Source organism: Leptonychotes weddellii, chromosome 6, assembly GCF_054177405.1.
Source record: "Leptonychotes weddellii isolate Sample4059 chromosome 6, ASM5417740v2, whole genome shotgun sequence".
NCBI classification, from domain to species: domain Eukaryota; kingdom Metazoa; phylum Chordata; class Mammalia; order Carnivora; family Phocidae; genus Leptonychotes; species Leptonychotes weddellii.
In genome coordinates, this window is record NC_138374.1 from 34,214,497 (window position 1) to 34,232,489 (window position 17,993).

Here is a 17,993-nt window from a genome sequence, read left to right on the forward strand (position 1 = left end):
ACCTGGGTGGCTCAGTCGGTTAAGCGGGTTAAACGTCTGCGTTCAGCTCAGGTCATGATCTGGGGTCCTGGGATCAAGCCCCCTGTCAGACTACCCGCTCAGCAGGGAATCTGCTTCTCCCTCTCCCTCTGCCCCTCCCCCTGCTTGTGCTTTCTTTCTCTCTCTCAAGTAAATAAAGTCTTTTAAAAAAATAAAAATAAAAAAATAAAAGCACACCTACCAAGGGGTGCCTGGGTGGCTCAGTCAGTTAAGTGACTGTCTCATGATTTCAACTCAGGTCATGATCTCACAGGTTGTCGCTCAGCGGAGAGTCTGCTTGAGATTCTCTCCCTCTGCCCTCCCCCCACTAGCGTGCTCTCTCTCAATTTCTCTCTAAAATAAATAAATAAATCTTAAAAAAAAAAAGCACACCTACCAAAATGATTAACACAAAAACACTGCAAAATGCCAAGCCAGTGGGGGTGCAAGGGAGCAGACCGAGCTCTCCAGGGGGAGGGTGAAATGAAGAGAGTGAGTGTATTACAGTTTTGTAGGCTGGGAAGTCCAAGTTCGAGGCCCTGGAAGATTTGGTGTCTAGTGAGAGCTCACTTCCTAGTTCACAGACAGCTCTTTTCACTGTGTCCTCACACAATGGAAAGGGCGAGGGAGCTCTCCAGAGTCTGTCTCTCTTTTTTTTTTTTTCTGCCTGATGCAGCCGCCCCATCTAACCACTTGGAACCTGTTTGGCAGAATCTGTGCAAATCCTGGGGTCCCCATGACTGGCGTTTGTCAGGAATAGACCCAAGAAAAAGGTGGATAGAGGTTCACCTAACAGCACTATTTTTAATAGCCCAAACCCAAATTTGCTGCCTACATGTTCATTATCAGCAAAACTGATAAACTGAAGAATATACACCATGGCGATGCCATAAAGTAATGAGAATAAAAAGGCCTTGAGTGCATGGGAAAAGCTCATAAATGCCTAAAATAGCACAGCCTGTTTGATTCCATTTATACGAAGTTGAAAGGCCAGAAAAACAATCTATGGGTTAGAAGTTTGAGGAGTCGTTACTTGGGCCGAGTAGGAGAGGACTTCCGGGGCCTGGTAATGTTGGTTCTCGAGCTGCTGGGCTGGATACCCAGGCAAGCTCACTTTGTAAAGATTCATCAAGCTCCACCCTTAGTTGCACACTTCTATGTGTATATTACATTTCAATAACAAGTGTTAAAAAAAAATTTTATTTTTAAGTAATCTCTGCACCCAACGTGGGGCTCGACCTCACAACTCCAAGATCAAGAGTCACATGCTCTTCTGACTGAGCCTGCCAGGCGCCTCAATAACAAGTTTTTTTAAGTCATTATTTTTTAAAGTCACAAGGTCATGAACAGAAGGACTCTTAGTCTAGGGTCTGCCAAAATGGACACTTAGTCTGTTCAGGCTGCTATAACAAAAATATCACAGACTGGGTAGCTTATAAACAACAGAAATGTATTACTCACAGTTTTGTAGGCTGGGAAGTCCAAGTTCGAGGCACTGGAAGATTTGGTGTCTAGTGAGAGCGCACTTCCTAGTTCACAGCTCTTTTCACTGTGTCCTCACACAATGGAAAGGGCGAGGGAGCTCTCCAGAGTCTGTCTCTCTCTCTTTTTTTTTTTTCTGCCTGATGCAGCTGCCCCATCCACCATGGCTTCTGCCTCGTGCCACCACCAGGACCACTGGGCATGCGTGAAAGGTCACTCAGACAGTTTCACGACCATTCGCTGCAGTGCATCCCGGCTGCCTCCACAGCACTATGGAGTCTCTTCTAAAAAGGTACTAATCCCAATCATGAGGGCCCTACCCTCATGACCTAATCACCTCCAAAAGGCTCCACCTCTCCAAATACAATCACATTGGGAATTAGATTTCAGCAGATGAATTTTGTGGGGACAGACACATCTATCTACTAACCCCTGGGTATTGAATAATGATCAGAATCCTAACTCTTAGGCCCATTTTACTGATGAGAAAACCCAGGCTTGGACTCTCCGGCCATAAACTCTGGATCAGAGTAGCCATCACGTCCCACCAGAGGCTGGCTGTTCAGAATGACGGAAAGCAGCAGTCTGCTTAGAAAAGGTCCCCAGGAAGAGCACTGGCAGGGGGCACACATGTCAGCGATAGGAAGCACGTAGTATATAAAACATTTTATAAAACGGGGAATCTGATGTGCCAACCACGCAAGAAAGGTATTATACAACTATTCCTACAGAGGACTGTAGACTGGTTTAGTGAAAATTGTATATAAATATGTAGAATGGTTAGACAAATAGAGTGGCTACAAGACAAGCAAACACAGGGAAGTTTGAGAGACACCTGGATAGAGCAAAGATACAGAAATATTGAAAAAATGAAGAAAAAAATCGGAAAAAAAAATGAAGAATAGTGCTAAAATTGATTCCAGGTGGAGAAATGGTAAAACATGCAAAAATGCACACATTTATCTTTGTAGAAAGGTAAAAATAGGCATTTCCATCTATACAGTGGTTAGATAAATATACTGTTTAAAAGGACCCTATGGGCGGGCGCCTGGGTGGCTCAGTTGGTTGGGCGACTGCCTTCGGCTCAGGTCATGATCCTGGAGTCCCTGGATCGAGTCCCGCATCGGGCTCCCTGCTCAGCGGGGAGTCTGCTTCTCCCTCTGACCCTCCCCCCTCTCATGTGCTTGCTCTCTCTCATTCTCTCTCTCTCAAATAAATAAATAAAATCTTTAAAAAAAAATAAAAATAAAAGGACCCTATGGGCACCTGGGTGACTCAGTCAGTTAAGCATCTGCCTTTGATTCAGGTCATGATCCCAGGGTCCTGGGATTGAGCCCCACATCAGGCTCCCTGCTCAGTGGGAAGCCTGCTTTTCCCTCTGCCCCTCCCCTGCTCGTTCTCCCTTCTCTCTCTTTCAAATGAATAAATCTTAAAAATAAATACAAGGACATTTCTTGATACATACAATGTATTCAGTGCTTCAAAAAAATACATATTCAGATACTTAATGATTAGTTATTTGTCAAGGCACGTGGACACTATGAAGACAAGTTTTTCCCACCAAAACTCCAGCCACATCAAGCCAAGGATGGTCCTGCCATAGGGTGCCAGTGGGAACACTGACCCCAGGGGGTTGCACCAGCTAGTGGTGAACACGGATCATGGATAGGAGCACGTGCCTGTCATGGTTCTCAAAAGGCACTGAGCACTAAGTTTGTACAGGGCTCATTTCACATTACCTTCACAATACCCCTAGGTAGGGTATTCTATTACCTGCAGGTTAGAGGAAAGGAAATTGGGGACCAACAGGAACATCTGGCACAGTACTCTGTAAACCTTTGAAATGTCATGAGAATTGGTGGGCTAGTCCTGATTTTTAAAGAAAACTTCAGATTTGGACAAACACACCCCAAATCTACTCCCCCCTAACTTGGGAGTGTCTCAGCAGCGAGACCACAGGAGGGGAAGGATTAACGCAGCAACGGTCCTCTACTGCCACCTTGTGGCTACTGAAGGGGGACTCGGCCCTGTCTCCCACAAATGAAAACTGCCCTGGGATGCCACACCCTTACTTGCCTGCCTCAGAGGTCAAGCCCCAGAAAGGGCCCCAGGTGGGTAAAATGATGAGCTAACCACTGGCTTCATGCCTGGTTAGGGCTGCAGCCCGAGGGGCGAGTTGCTGGGCCTGGCCTGAAGGGTACTACAAACAGAGACACCTGGAGTCACAGAAATGTCAGACAAGCAAACGCAGGGAAGTTTGAGAGACACCTGGATAGAGCAAAGATACAGAAATAAGGATGCAAACAACTCAGAGACCCAGAAGGATGAAAGAAAGAGAGAGGGAGGAAGGGAAAGAGGGTCCCAATCAGACTCAGAAAATGACACTGAGGAATTCAGAGCCACAGACACAGAATGGCCAGGCAAGAGGATCCTGCAACGGGGAAAACCCTCGCCCCTTTCAGGCAGTCCTCCAGCACATCTGAACACCCACTTTCCAAAGGTCCTGGGCAATCTCATTCTTAGTCCTTTCTGGGATTCTCTGGCACAAATTAGCTTATTTAGGGATGCTGAGTGGCTCAGTCGGTTAAGCATCTGCCTTCAGCTCAGGTCATGATCCCAGAGTCCTGGGATCAAGTCCCGAATTGGGCTCCTTGCTTTGCAGGAAACTGTTTCTCTCCCTCCTTCTCCTGCTCCCACTATTTGTGCTCTTTCTCTCTCTCTCTCTCTGACAAATAAATAAATAAAAATTTAAAAAAGAAAACTGAAAAACAACAACCAAGTTAGCTTACTTCAGGGCATTCCCCAGGACAGACAAGAGTGCTGCCCTGTTACAGTCAGTCCAGCTGCCCAGCTTCCCAAACCTTCACCCCTGCTCTTCTCCTGGCTCTTTGCCTGCTCCCTTTCATATACGTGATGTATATTTTCATATACATAAACACGCCTGCAGCACCTGCCTAGGAGAAAACAAAATGACCGTGGGCTTTCTCCCCACTGGCTGTCCCACTGAGGCTGATAAACAGCTGTTAATTTGGAAGGCCCCTTCGTCTTTCCTGGGTTTCAGTGAAGACCCCTGCTGGCTGACAAACGACAGGGCCTGTTCTGACCCACCTCCTCATCTGACCCAGGCAGTCTGCTCAGTTCACAGGACTGGCTCCAGGCGGGCCCTCAGCAGGCTCTGGGCTCGGGGAGAATTCAGGGTGCGTTAGGTCGGAGAAGGTAGGAAATGGGAACTCATCTGTTCAGTCCGCTATTCTCCTGCATTCTCCTCTCACGCTCCCCACCACGTGTCACCCCCGGCCCCACTCAGTTTTCTTTTTTTTTTTTAAGATTTTATTTATTTATTTGACAAAGACACAGTGAGAGAGGGAACACAAGCAGGGGGAGTGAGAGAGGGAGAAGCAGGCTTCCCGCCGAGTAGGGAGCCCGATGTGAGGCTCAATCCCAGGACCCTGGGATCATGACCTGAGCCGAAGGCAGGCGCTTAACGACTGAGCCACCCAAGCGCCCCCCCACTCAGTTTTCTTCAGCAAACACCACCACTGTCGCTGGCCCTGAGGCCTAGATTATGGGACCTGACCTGGATTCCAATTCTGGTCTCACCCCTTACCATCTGGCTCTCTGTGCCTCCACCTCCCCGACTATAACACAGAATACAGGCAGGGACTATAAAATAGAATACTGATAGGGTCAACGTCATCGTGCTGTGGGGAGGAGTCCATGAGTTAATGTTGCAAAGTGTGGTACTGAACAGTGTTTAGACGAGGAACTTCGGAGTCAGACTGGCTTTGGGAAATTCACTTCATCCCTCCGAACTTCAGTGTCTTGTCAGTAAAAAGGGCACAGGGACTCCGTTGTGAGTGTCTAATTTAAATGTTGTGAGAGACCCTAAAGGACTTGAGATGGGAGACTTGGCTACTGGGGCTTCCAAATGTTCTGTCCCCTCAGCTGTGCCTCCTCATCCCTCCACACCACTTAGCCCCTACCTCTTCCTCTTCGTCCCTCTCCATAAGGTCTGGCCTGCCCAGCCTACGGCTGCTAATCCTCAGAACATTCCCTCCATGCCTCCTCAATTTCAGGCTGTCCGAACAACAGCTGCTGGTCCTCAGAATAATCCCCCTATTCCCATTTCAGAAACCAGCTGTACCATTCCCAGGAAAACCTGGAAGGCCTTCTTCAAATTAGCAGTCCCTTTGCTCCCCCACAGCCTTCTGCCAGGTGCTAACGATGCTTCACCCGGGCTCTGCTTGATTTTCTTGCGCAACATAAAGCACAACAGTGAAACAGGTGGTACCCGGCCCAGTTTAACAGATTTATTATTACTGGGGCAGGCGAAGCCTCCCTGTACACACGTGGCCTCACTCCGTCGCTCGCTTTTCAGAGGCAACCCCAGTCCGAATCGTGCACTTACTTTTTAAATTATTATCTGGTCCAGTACTTTTACTCATAGTTTTACTACTATACAGTCTTGAACTATATATAAACAACATTCCTCTACAGCTTTTTTTCATGTGATACACTGGTATTTACCCTAATCCATGACAAAATCACTCTCTTCCCTACCGAGTAAAGTTCTAACCCACGAAGTACCATAATTTTCTTTCTCCAGGCAATGGATATTAACACTGTTTCTGGGTTTTCTTCCACCAAAACCAGTCCTGATGGGAACATTTCTGAGCTACTGAAGCTACTGAAGCTTAAGCTTGGGGCCCCAACCCCCTACCTCACCCAAGCTGGGCTCTCCCTACAGCCAGAGGACCCTCCACCACCAGCCCCACTGGCTCAGATCCCCGCCGACATCCAGACCCCCTCCCCCACACCTCCCACAGCTAGCTAACCTCAAAGTTCTGTCCCCCCAATCCTAGCCACTGCACTCGCTCTGGGATCCACCTTCATGTCTGCCAGCCCACATCCGGGCCCCCGCCCCAAGGCCAGGGCACGCTGGCACACAACTCCCCACCCCAGGCCTGACCCCCTCCCACACCCAACTCCACCCACACTTGGGCCTCCTTCCACACCTGAATCCCCTCTCCAATGCCCTTCAGTGTCCCTACCCCCCTTCCAGGCCCCTTCCCCACGTACCCCCCAGTGGCCTTCACCCAGGTCCCAAGCCCCTACCCCAAGTCTGATCCCCCGAGCTCTGGCCACGACCCTGCTTCTGGGCCTCTCCTACTCTGTGCCCCCACACCCCCGTCTCCTCCCCTTGACTGGACTCTCCCCACACACACACACCCTACTCCCTCACCCCACCCCCTCATCCCTCCACTCTCCCCCCACACACACCAGCCAGACCTCCTACACACACTATCCAGGCTCCACACAGACCTCATCCTCCCTCTCCACGGCCCTCTTCGCCTGCCCCTGCCTGCCCCCCCCCCAACACACACTCCCAGGGCCCCTTCAAGGCCTCTGGAGGTTTGGTGGCAGCAGTGTATGGTGAAGACTGGTCAATGCACAGGAAAATGTGAAACGTCCTGCACGCTGACTGCTCGTGAATAAAAAACACTCCATAGAGGTTTTCCCAAATTTGACAGCACCCAAAACTTTTACAAGACATTAACAATGATAAATTGTAAAGCCAAAAGTAAGTTTTCTAAATTATCAGTAAAAATGTTTTTAGAAGAGTGGGTTAATCACGCTAGGGGCGCCTGGGTGGCTCACTCGGTTAAGGATCTGCCTTCCCTTCAGGTCATGATCTCAGGGTCCTAGGATCTTGACCCCTGTCCGGCTCCCTGCTAAACAGGCAGTCTGCTTCTCCCTCTCCCTCTCCTTCTGCCCCTCCCCCTGCTCGTGCATGGTCCCTCTTTCTCGCTCTCAAATAATAAAAAAATAAAAATCTTAAAAAAAAAAGTGGGTTAATCACTCTAGAAGGTAGACTTCCATTCTTTCTCATAGAAATTATTCTAATTTTACAGATTCTAATTTAAAATATTCAAAATCAGGGGGGCGCCTGGGTGGCTTAGTTGGTTAAGCATCTGCCTTTAGCTCAGGTCATGATCCCGGGGACCTGGGATCAAGCCCTGAGTCCGGCTCCCTGCTCAGCGGGGAGTCTGCTTCTCCCTCTGCCTGCAGCTCTCCCTGCTTGTGCTCTCTGTGTCTCTGTCAAATATATAAATAAAATCTTTTTTTAAAAAAATTCAAAATCACTATCATATGAAATAGTGGCTATGATTATGCAATGTTACCAGTAAAATTAATATCTTGATAGGCAATTAATTTTAAAATGCGTTATATTAAAAATTTTGTCGTCAGCTTTTTAAAATTTGCAATTGCTTTGCTTTGTCATTCTAAACAAATATAAACCTTCAGGGACACCTGGCTGGCTCAGTCAGTAGAGCATGCCACCTCCATCTCGGGGTTGTAGGTTTGAGCCCCACCATGGGTATATAGATTACTTAAAAATAAAATCTTAAATATATATTACATATTTATTTTTATTATATATTATATATTTATTATTTATAAATATATATTATATATGGTATATATATTATATATGTGTGTATATATATATATACATAAACTTTCACACAAACATTATGTTCATAATTTTGCATTCTCTTCCTAGAGAGAACTTCCAGCATTGCGTGGCTTCAGCTTCCACTTCCAGGATCTGCCCATGGGGGTCTTCTGGGGCATATATATGGGGCATTGCCGCTGGGCACCAGGTTCACACAATTGCAGTTTTCAGAAGCAATATTGTTTTTGAAGACAGGTCTACCCCTTTAGAAACAGAACTAAGACCTGTGTACCCCACTGTGCCCAGACCTAGAAGCCTAGAAGGTCTCAGTCACCATGGATGAAAGGGTAGAATATAGCAACTCCACCCACCTCTAGCAGCAAAACTGGTTCTCCAAGGGCGTGTGGTGGAAGGAAGGGCTACAGCCCTCACCGTGGAAAATCCCAATGTTGATCATTAGAAGTTAATATATTAATATCTTACTAGTTTATTAAGAACTTGAAGGTAAGTAATAGCTCTCTCAAGACTTTACACATCAACCTACAAGGCATTTTTATTTTACATTACAGGAAAAAGGTTAAAATTGCCACTCAATTTTTATACTATGATTTATTTCCCATTGTTTACTAACCTTCAGTTTCTCAATAGTTCTTTTTAGTTTGGTAAACATTGTTTGGAGGAACTTGTTATTCTCTTTTGTAGTCTGATTAGAGTAGAACATAACACTAACTCCCTTTGTGTACTGGTAAAACTGCATAACAAATGACAGCAAAATGTTGCAGGGTTTTTAAATTAGCTAATGCAGTGGAGACAACAAAGACTTTGTCCAGCTTTGATTGTATTTGAATTCAGATTTCAAGCGGCCACAAATTCAATGCATTCTTTAACTTGACAAGCTTCTAGAAACTACTGACATTCATAATCAACATTCTGTGCTAACACAGAATTAAAACCAGCTTCAATGCAGACCCTTTCCAGTCATAGTGTCTTTGGTCTCTTGAACCACCGTTTTTACTTTTTCATTCTTTTTAAAGATTTTATTTATTTATTTGACAGAGAGAGCTCAAAGAAGGGGAGCTGCTGAGGGAGAGAGAGAAGCAGACTCCCTGCTGAGGAGGGAGCCTAATGAGGCGCTCAATCCCAGGACCTGGGGAACACTACCTGAGCTGAAGGCAGACCCTTAACTGACTGAGCCACCCAGGCGCCCCTTGAACGACGGTTTTTGATCTTTCAACTTTAACAGTGCCAGTAAAAACATTTTTATTCCATTACTGCCAATAACTAAGTAATTTTCCTTATAAGACACTTATTATAACAAACTTATATAAAGATATAGATTGTTAAAAAAACAAAATTCAGCTGAGTAAATTTTAAAGATCTTATTTATTGGCTTTATTCAATGATTCATGAATCTGGCAACATCCCTTCTAGCAGACAGAAGGGAGCTCTGAGGCACTGTACAAAATGAAAGACTTTTCTAGGCAGAAGGGAGCAGGAACAAAGACGTTATACTAGCAAAAAGTGGACTGGCTATGGCAAAGTCACTTTCCTTTAGGAGATGGCAGGGGTCTATCAGGCTGATTACCCCTTTAGTGCTGATCAGGTAGTTCCTGATTGACTGGTTTGAGATTCCATTTTGGAAAGAGTCAAAACTGTAATTAAATTAAGTCTAAGTTTGGTGACTGGGACTTAGCATAAGTGACTCCATTTGGGGGCCTGCTGTCTTGTTTTAACAAAGAAACAGATTTGATGGAGAGGCATTTCTTGGAATGAGAGCCACTGGCTCTAGGTAAAAAACCCTTTTTGTAAATTATGCTCTAACCTAAAATCTGGGTATATGTTTGACTTCACTGGCTCAATTTAACCAGACAAAAAAAATGGCAAAGGGAAATTTGACTGTGGCATACAAATGTTTTAAACCTATATTTTGGGATGCCTAGGTGGCTCAATTGGTTAAGCGTCTGCCTTCGGCTCAGGTCATGATCCCGGGGTCCTGGGATCGAGTCCCGCATCAGGCCCCTTGCTTAGCAGGGAGCCTGCTTCTTCCTCTGCCTCTGCCTGCAACTCCCCCTGCTTGCGCTCACTCTCTCTCTGACAAATGAATAAATAAATAAAATCGTAAAAAAAACACACAAAAAAACCCTGTTTCTATCACCGAACAATTCTGACCTCCCAGTCTAAGAAAGCTATCTCTCTCCGCCATCACCCTCTACATCTCAGCTGCTTTATGTGTCTTCACTGCACCTGTCAATCAGTACTTGAAATATTGTACCATCTATTTCTTTTTCCAACTCATTGCCCTCACCGTGATGTCAGCCACTGGAGGCAGGAGCTTTGCATGGCCTGGTTCAGAGCCCCCAGTTCCTAGAACTGGGGTGAGATTCAAAATGTGTGTTGAGGGACACCTGGGTGGCTCAGGTCATGATCCCAGGGTCCTGGGATGGAGTCCCACATCAGGCTCCCTGCTCAGCAGGGAGACTGCTTCTCTCTCTGCCTGCCATTCACCCTGCTTATGTGCGCTCTCTCTCTGACAAATAAATAAATAAAATCCTTAAAAAAAAAAAAGGGAAAGGTGTGTTGAATTATTAAATAGATATCAAGTTAATTATATTAGAATGAAAATACTTTGAAAAGTTGTAAAATCAAATTGTAATTTTTTTTTTAAGTAAGTAAACTCTACCCCCAAGGTGCAGCTCAAACTCATGACCCCCAAGAGCAAGAGTTTCATGATCTACCAATTGAGACAGTCAGGAACCTCTATAACTTATTTTAAAAAGCATGGCACACATATACATGTACAGTGATACCACCTTTTTGACAATTGGCGCCCTAGTGAAAATAAAAAGTACACTTACTGACTCAAAATATCTAGGGGTGCCCAGCTGGCTCAGCCTGTAGAGTATGTGACTCTTGATCTTGGGGTTGTGAGTTCGAGCCCCACATTGGGCATAGAGTTTACTTAAAAAAAATGAAAATGAAATTGGGGTGCCTGGCTGGTTCAGTTGGTAGAGAATGCAACCCTTGATCTCAGGGTTGTGAGTTCAAGCTGCTCATTGGGCACCGAAATTACTTTTAAAAAGTTTTTTAATATCTAAATATTATTATCTGCATAAAAATCACACACACACGCCCCAAAGAGAAATATATATATAGTTTTTAATTTTTAAAGATGTATTTTAGGGGCACCTGAGTGGCTCAGGCGGTTAAGCGTCTGCCTTCAGCTTAGGTCATGATCCCAGGGTCCTGCGATCGAGCCCCATGTCAGGCTCTCTGCTCGACAGGGAGCCTGCTTCTCCCTCTCCCTCTGCCTGCCTCTCCCCCTGCTTGTGCTCTCTCTCTCTCCCTGTCAAATAAATAAATATTTTTATAAAAATAAAGATGTATTTTATTTATTTGAGAGAAAGAGAGCGCACGCATGCGGGGCGGGGTGCGCCAAAGGGAGAGGAAGAGAAACAATCTCAAGCAGACTCCCCACTGAGCATGGGCCCAATGCGGGGCTCCATCCCATGACCCATGAGATCATGACCCGAGCTGAAACCAAGAGCTATCGCTCAACCGACTAAGCCACCCAGGCGCCCTGAATTGTACACTTTAAATGGGGTAATTGCTTGGTAGGTAAATCATTTCTCAACAGAACTGTTTTAAAATCATATTAAAAATAAATCACGTGCACAGTTTAATGTGGAGAGTGGTGGTTAAGAGCCAGCTCTGGGGCTAGATAGCCACTTCCAGCTGTGTAGTCTAGAGCTTCACTTAACCATTCACCTCATTTCCTCATCCTGAAATCAGGAGATGAATCCTCTCCAGATAGGTTGTTGTTAGGATGAGTTAACACATGGAAAGTGCTGGAAATCAGCCTGCCAGGTAGCAAGCACTCACTTAAGCTGCTCTTGTGGATGAAGCTGCTGTCACCAAGAAAGAGAGGTACTAGTGCCCTTAAAGGGGTCACAGCCTGAGGAGCAGACACATCAATAGAGAATCTCCTTATGTGCTTAGTGGTGGCCTGTGTGAAGGGGTGACCTAAGATAGGGAACTCTGAAATACGTTGTGTGTGAGTGACAACGGGAAGTTGGGGTGTTTTGTTTTGTTTTTGGATTTTATTTATTTATTTGAGAGAGAAAGCAGCGGGGAGGGACAGGGGGCTCTGGGATCATGACCTGAGCTGAAGGCACTTAACCAACTTAGCCACCCAGGTGCCCCTTAAGTAATCTCTACACCCTACGTGGGGCTCGAACTCACAACCCCAAGATCAAGAGTGCTACTGGCTGAGCCAGCCAGGCACCTGGGAATGATTTTTTTGGAAGTTGTTGACTGTCAAGTACCCCTAGGAAGTGACGAGGAGGCGTGTCCACGAGATACTTCAATTACAAGGTCGAGAGCTGAGAAATCTGGTTTCTGAGACACGCATAGTAGTTGGACAAGTATGCTAAGGGACCTGTGGGTAGGAGGAAAGCATTACTGAGGTAAAACAGAAACAACAAATAGTCAATGAGAAGTGACGTCGCCTGACCTAAGTTCAGTGAACAGTTTCCGCCTCTCTCCTTCTGCACAGGTCTTCAGCCTCATATCTCGCCCTTGTTTGAAGCCCTCCCCAAGTCCAAGGTCCCCTGCCGGCTTTCTGGCCTCACTCCATGCAGCTCGCCTCCTCCTGGCCGGTTCCCCAGGCCGCCCTGCTCTTGGCTTCCTCCTCCCTGGCCTGCTCTGGGCTCGGCAGCTGTGCGGTCCCTTCACTTCAGCTACCCTTCACACTCTAGCGTCCCAGTTACCAAAGACCACAACTTCCCGAAGACCATGACAATCACCGGGGCACGAACGTACGAACTGATGGACAAAAACTCCGGCAAGATTTAAAGAGTCACGACCTTTACAGGGCAAAGAGGAGATTGAGCCGCTGCGCATGCGTAATAGGGCGGCTGCTTGACAAACGCGCTGTTGAACCCGAGCAGCCAATCCGCGTGAGGAGGGATGACAGAAAAGCCCCGCCCACGCTGCCTGGGCCTTCGCCCCACAGGCGGCTTCACCCGCGAACCGCCTCAACAGCCATCTCTTAGTGCTGATTGGCTGGAAGCCACCATGGTTCTATTCTGATTGACTGTTTCTCGGTCCTTTGCGCGAAGGGGGAGGGTGGTAGTGGATGGCCTCTTGGAAGGGGCGTCCTAGAAGCGGAGTAGTGATTTCTGGAGGCGGGAGTCGGCCAAAGGGAGCCAGGCTTTTACTACACACTCCTGAAGGGAGTGGCTGCCACCGAGACCCATCTTTCCCCCTTCGTGAGACAGCCGCCCCCTCATCGTTTCCGTATCCCCTCTTCCTCAGAAGGCACTTAGAATCCGCAGCGAAGGGCCCCCTCCTCCTGCCTTCCTAACGCACAAGAGACAGCAAGGCCTAAAAGTGAGCCCTCAGACCGCCGCTACCGTTCAGATGGCCGCCCTTGCACCCTTACACCCGCTACCCTCCTCTCACAGTCTTTCTCTCCCACCCCTGCCCCCCATCATCAAAGGGAGTGAGCCCCAGATCTGTGTGCCCCAGACCAGTAGGAGCCCAGCTCTCTGAACACACAGAGGGGGACCTGCTGAAAATGCAGAGAGAGGGGAAGAAGAGTAGGCGGACTCCTGAGGGACTGAGGGAGACGGAGCACAGGAAGTGGGTCCAGGTGGGAATTCAATATGTATTTCTCATAGGGATGAAACATTGGAGACAACTGGGAGAAACCTGAGACCAGAGATCACCTCTCCCCTCAGGAATGGGGGGTCTTTTCCCTCCTCTACCAGACCCCCTCAAAACAGACAATCTCAGCCTTCTACTGATGCTGATATTCAGTCCCTCTTGGAAGGTAGGAAAAAAACACATTATGCTCCCACTATGTGCCAGGCAAGATACTAGCCACTTCCCTTTTATTTTACCTCTGGTCAATCTTAGACAATTCCTGTTTTATTACCTTTCCTCAGGGAAGTTAATGACTTTGAGGATGAGTCTCTGTTTTTCACAGAGCAATAATTGGTGCTTGCGGAAGGGAAAAGCACAGTTTGGGAGTGTGAGGAGGTGTGGCAGTGACTGACATGAGCAGAGGCAGGATCTTGGGCATCAGGGCTGATTTTCAGGCGGCCACTCTTGGCAGCAGACTTCCCTCCTTCCACACAAGGTCCTTTGTATCCTTTGCAACACTGACTCCAGAAGGGGAAGAAAGAGTTCAGACTGGATCTTTCAGTTTTCTCACTCTCAACTTTTAATACCTCTGGGCTGTCATCTGCACCCACCCAACTAAGTCTGGCTCTCCATCACCCACTCTTCCCAGCCTTCCATCACCCCAAGTTTTGATTTCCCTGTAAGCCTCAGTGCCTTTTACCCAGATCTCCCATTTGGAAGATAAGAAATCAGACCTATGGGGCGCCTGGGTGGCTCAGTCGCTTAAGTGTCTGCCTTTGGCTCAAGTCATGATCCTGGAGTCCCAGGATCAAGCCCACCTTTGCATCGGGCTCCCTGCTCAGCGGGGAGTCTGCTTCTCCCTCTGCTCCTCATCCTGCTCATGTTCTCTCTAAAATAAATAAGATCTTTAAAAAAAGAAAGAGAGAGAGAAAGAAGGAAGGGAAGGAAGGAAGGAAGAGAGAGAGAAAGAAAAAAGAAAAAGAAATCAGACCCAAATGGATGGCTCCAGAGATTCTGACGAGGAATGCATGTCCAAGAAGCAGGGCAAGCAGCCAGCCCTCCTTGAAAGTGATTTCCTGAAAACAGCCTTCACCACCAGTCCAATCTCTCAGGAATTATACTTTGAGAGAGCAGTTGTTCATCCTAAACACTCCTAACGAATGAAAGGACAGGTTAGTAAACACTTCTTTTTTTTTTTTTAACACTTCTTAATATACCAAACATCTAAAGGTTTCGACACCCAGTTTCATGACCATGTGTAAGTACTGGTTTTAATATCTAAGAAGATAAATTCACTAACCTGGGAACTGACTTCGCACCACTTCCAGTGTAGAAGGCATTGCTGCCTGCCACTGAGTGAATGGCCAGCCTCTGAGGCCCCTCTTCTAGCCATCGTGCAACCTACACCTACCACCAGTTTGGGCAAGAGGAAGAGATGAGGTGGTGACTTACCATTGTGCTTGCAGAAATCACACACAGGTAGCTGGGCTCCCTCTCGCTGGTTTTGCACCAGGCTCAACCTATCCCCCTACCTTGGACCAGTGTCAATACCACCAGGCTCAGGTGAAGTTTTCTTTCTACCTGTTAAAGATGACACTGTCTCATGGGGATGGGGATGGGAGTGGAGGATCCCTGACAAGGGAAGAAGCTGCAGGGCAGAGCAAAGATGCTTTTGGAGAAGGGGATCTGAGGTCCTTTTCCTACTTCCTGGAGACCTCCCAAAGCAAAGAGGGCCCTTGGGACCTAAAAGGTCACTTTTTTACGAATGGCTGCTTCAGGGCTGCTTCTTCCTCACTGTAGCTTGACAGGGCAGAAGAACTCAGCTGAAGGGTCTGATCACTTGGGCTGAGACCCCCTTCCACTACCAAGGCAAAATGTGGCCTTGAGCAAGACCTTTCTCCTCTCTGGAATGTGGTTTCTCCGTGGGGAGGGGGGCTCGCTACTGACGACCCCCTTTCTCTTATGATGCAGATCTCTGTGTGTGCATATCAGGGCCATTCCCAGCTACAGTTACAGTGAACTGAGCAGCATGATCAGATGTCATCGTCACCACAAGCATTCAGAGTAGGCTCGGTCATGGTTCCTACTTTATGGATGAATAAATAGGCAGGAAGAGAGTAAATTAGTTGCTCAAGTGCACATAGCAAGTAACTAACAGAGACTGGATTTGATTTCAAAGTATGTGCAATTAATGGTTCTTCTGAATCTGGAGGTTAACGAACTTTCCTCGCACCAGGCCTAGGAGACATTCAGTCCACAAATACATATTGAGGGCTGATCATGGAGCAGCCCCAAACCCCCTGCAGAACCTGCACCCCAAACCTCAAAGGTCAGTCCTGTCATTATTCCATTTTAGAGGAGAGGAAACTGAGGCTCAGAATGATGAAGGAGCTCCCTGAGCTTACCCAGGGAGTAAATGGCAGGTTAGGCTTAAACTCTAGCTCTTCCTGGCCCCAGAGCCCCTGGACTTGAACTCCACAGAAACTGAATCTTGAAGGCAGGGAGCACCATGGAAGGTTTTCATGAGAAGGTGTAACGTGTTTATACTAGGAATGTCCTCCCCTTTCCTACTCCCCCTTCCTCCCCACCCTGCCTTTCAAGGCTTTGTTTTGCCCCCTGATCCCCAGCACTGGGAGCCTCCAGTGGCTTCTTGTCCTCATTGACTCAACAATCCAATCACAGCAGATTTATTGGTGTCTGTAACTGGCCATTGGGAATAAGGGAGGCAACAGTCCTGCCTTCAGCTGATCACCATCTAGTGGTAAAAGCAACAAAGAGAGGAACTGGGGAGGGACAACAGAATGGAGAGGCCTGGGCTCATCCAGAACCAAGGGCACAGACCAAAAGCATTGTGGTGGAGTGAGGCACGAAAGGGGGGTTTGGCCAGAAGCCTGTGAGGCAGATATGGGGGTCTGCAGAGGGAAGCAACCCACTATTCAGCCTGGGGCTGGCAGTCCTCCTTCTGGCCCACCCCTCCCCCACACTCTGTGGAGCAGGCAGGAAACCAGGGTCTGGGCCAGGGTGGTTTCTAATCCTAGCCATCAGTTTCCCTGGGCCAAGTGGGTGTCAGACCTGGTCAGAGGGTGGGCAATCCTGAAGGAAGCCATCAGCCCCAGCCATCCCCCTCAATAAACACCCAGTCCAGGGAAAAGCAATGGGACCACTGAGCAAATGGAGCCTCAAGGCCAGTCCCTGACTCCTAGTCGACTCAGCTGTCCCCAGGACACCCCACCCCCACCACTGGCACAAGAACCCAGAAACATCCTGTCCCCCTTCCAGCAACCCTCTGGACTCCCCCTTTAGGATCTAGGTGAGCTAAAGAAGCTGAAAGCACCTTCTCCTCAAGAAAAAGGTCTGAGGCCCACCCCATCCCTCTCCCACCACCACCTTAGCCTCTGATGGCCCCAGGGCCCCCAGGAGCTCAGCTCTGCACTGGGTGTGGCAGGGCAAGCTGTCTCAAGAGCTCATGGGGGGGTGGGGGGGAAGGGGAGGAGAAGGAGCTACTGGAATCTCAAGGAATCCGACCAGTTCCCTCCTGCCTGCAGGTATTGTTGCCCTGGGCGGAGCTGCTGGGTTTAAAGAGCCAGAACCCACCTGGGCTGAACACAGCCCCAGCAGCCTCTCTAGATCTGCATCCGGCTCTCAGGTGAGCAAGTGTCCGCTAGGACTTCAGGGCTGCTAAGCGGAAGGATGGGGGAAGAAGGGTGAGGGTGGAGGGGGTACCAGTCTGAGGAAGGGGTGGTGGGTGCCCAGGTATTCTCAGTAACAGGGTGCATGTTTGAGGGTTTTGAGGATTGGAGGCCGTTTGCTCTGTGACCACTATCATATAGGCAGTGGGATGGTGGGGGGGGCTAGGAAACAGGAGCCCACCTTTGGAGTTGCAACACTCATGACTCAGGAATCCCAGGGTTGTGAGAGGGGATGAGTGCAAAGGAGGGCCAGCTTCCAAGACTGCTAAAAGCTGACCAGCTCCCACATTCAGAAGCTGCACATTACTAGTCCCTCCCGTCTAGGGCAAAAGGACCCATGTATGTATGTATGTATGTATGTATGTATGTTCTATCTATCTATCAACTTGGCTTTATTAAGCGATTCATGAATCAGGCAGCATCCCATTTAGCAAGTAGAGAGGGCTATGTATTTTTTTTTTTTTTTAAGATTTTATTTATTTATTTGACAGAGACACAGCGAGAGAGGGAACACAAGCAGGGGAAGTGGGAGAGGGAGAAGCAGGCTTCCCGCCAAGCAGGGAGCCCGACGCGGGGCTCAATCCCAGGACCCTGAGATCATGACCTGAGCCGAAGGCAGACGCTCAATGACTGAGCCACCCAGGAGCCCCTGTATTTATTTATTGTAACACATTTCATTACTTACTATGTGCTAGGCATTATTC

General features: G+C 47.8%; 1 protein-coding gene across 3 annotated transcripts in view; it reads left to right on the plus strand.

Annotated features, from left to right (window-relative positions):
* The first annotated feature begins 14,676 nt into the window (after nt 1-14,676).
* The window catches only part of FXYD4 (FXYD domain containing ion transport regulator 4), a 6,085-nt gene continuing 2,768 nt past the window's right edge, over nt 14,677-17,993 (plus strand). Inside the window, exons 1-2 of one of the 3 annotated variants that reach the window (XM_081823873.1) lie at nt 14,677-14,772; nt 17,146-17,246. The gene's annotated coding sequence lies outside the window, so the exon portion shown is untranslated. Of the gene's footprint in view, nt 14,773-17,135; nt 17,247-17,993 lie in introns of those variants that run through there. The other 2 variants (XM_081823871.1, XM_081823872.1) reach the window with 2 other exon arrangements.